Below are 2,383 nucleotides of genomic sequence, written 5' to 3'. Positions count from 1 at the left end.
ACCGGTTGATGAAGGGGTTGCAGGTAAATGCAGGGTCGGTGATCCATCGCAATATGTTGAAATTCAGAAACAACAAAAGGTGGCGTTTCTGTTATGGAAGCATAATAACCCGAATGTTGAGGGCTCAAGGAGTTGAGAAAGAAAGTCACGATCTAAGTGCACCAAGGATGCCGCATTTGATTTGTAAGGTGGTTGACGTGACCAAAACAAGAAGTCATGATGCAGCACAGGGACAAATATTATCGGCTATAGAACGACAAGCTCGCAATGAAAGTTGGATGGGTCGCATGTTTAGAATGGCAGAATTACAATTGCGTATTGGTGGCCATCCGGCAATGGACGATAAGATGACAGAATTGGTAGAGCGCTATCCTCTAACGGATAGTGCTATGCATATGTGCAGGGTAGGGCCAGATTTTCAAGAGCCTCTGGATGATAATGAACCCACTATGGAAGAGGTGGGAGAATACGAGGAAGATGAAGAACCAGAGGATACGGCTACCACCGCTCTTATGATGGCAGATAACACAGCCACCATAATTGGAGGAGATGATGACTAAGCTATGCAGGGAGTTCTTTCTTTCACTCTTAAAACTATGCATTGTTATAGAGCACTGGGGACGGCACTTTGTTTAAGTATGGGGTAAGAGAGTGTGAGAATTGATTATTGTACCTTTGTAGAAACTTTATTTTAGTGCATTTTTCATTTTGGGTTTCTTGGTAGTTGTTTTCGGTTCTTTAGCCAAGGATAGTCCCTTTTGAACCGTACACAAAAAAAAAATGTGTTTCAGTCTGTTTGGATGGAAAATGTCTGACTAGGCTATGCATGTAAGGGAAGGCATGTTATGAAATAAAATGACTAGTTTAAGACACTTAAATTCTTGTATTTAACTCAGGTGATGCATGCTTAATTTTAATTCATATGATTGTGTAGTTGGCATTCAATAGTTATCATCCTTCAATTGTACATGTGCTATGTGGGAGTGAGGATTGTATGTATTCAGTGCAGACATATCGAGAGCTAGAACTTGCCCGGGGTGCATGCAAAACAAAATAAAGATTGTATAGTTTAGGAAAGAAACTAGGCATTTCTTAGATAGCCTTGGTTATTTTCCCCTGCTTTATACTAAACCCAAGCTTTCAATACTCTCTTATTCCGAGCCTCACTTTGCAGTTTAATCAATCCTTTAAAATAAAAATGGTGAGAAGGGTGATGTATTGAAGTGTTTAAGAAGGGCACCAAATAATGATTCTTACCATCCCACCATTTTAAATCACAACCTATGAAGACCTATGCAATCCTAAAACTATTGCATTCTTGTATTGGTAGAGCAAAACACGAAGGGCAAGCCTATGGAAATCCTTGTGTCGCACATGAAATCATTTGAGAGAGTGAGTGGTTTTGTTTTTGCAATATACACACAAAGCTACTCTAGTGCTTGGGGGTATTTCGATGTAGTGAGATGCACATGTTAAATTGTAAGGATTTGATAATCTATAGAATGTCCAATTAAATGATGCATATGAGTGTGCTGTATTATAGAGTCAATTCTTGAGTTTAAGAGGTGTTGAACTAATTAAGATGATTGAACATGTGTAGCCAGGTGCTCAAGGTATATCTGAGATAGATTGCCTTATGTTCACGCTAGGATCAACGTCTACGCTCAATTCAGGTGTTTGTTCGAGGACGAACAAATGTCTAAGTGGGGGGTGGTGATCTTGGGCGCATTTATAAGCCCATGCACTATGTTTGGCCATTGTTGTATGGCATTCTGAGAAGTTATTGAAGCCAAATAATGTGTTTTTGATGGAATATCAAGCAAGTGTGCAATAAGGTATGAGTTCCAACATATGCAGGAAGTTTGCAAAGCAAAAGGTAGGAAAAATGGTCGTAGCGCTATAGTGGCGCGATGCGCCACTGCAGCGTCAAAACCTGCACAAATTCTAGTGGCGCGACGTGCTAGGATGCAAACTACTGAGGCATGTTTTGAACGCGATAGTGGCGCGATACGCCACTGCAGCGCCAAGCAAAATTCTTCAAAAATTCTCTAGGCGCGATAGTGGCGCGATGCTCCACTGCAGCGCCATCAACTTTCTAATTATTTATTATTCTACCCTTCAATAATTGAAAGTAGAGAGCACTTTAAATAGTTTGGTGTGCTAGGGCAAAAGTACAGATATTTTTGAGGCGGAAAAAGAAGAGAAGAAAGAGGAAAGAAGAAAAGAACCTAAGATGTTTTTGTGCTTCTCTTCTTCTTTCCTCTTTCTTCTCTTCTTTTTCCGCCTCCAAAAATGTCTGTACTTTTTTCCCTAGCACACCAAACTATTTAAAGTGCTCTCTACTTTCAATTATTAAAGGGAAGAATAATAAATAATTGGAAAG

Source organism: Solanum dulcamara, chromosome 5 (assembly GCF_947179165.1).
Source record: "Solanum dulcamara chromosome 5, daSolDulc1.2, whole genome shotgun sequence".
In the NCBI taxonomy this organism is placed as follows: Eukaryota; Viridiplantae; Streptophyta; class Magnoliopsida; order Solanales; family Solanaceae; genus Solanum; species Solanum dulcamara.
The sequence above is the reverse complement of the archived record's forward strand: the minus strand, read 5'-3'. Positions refer to the sequence as shown.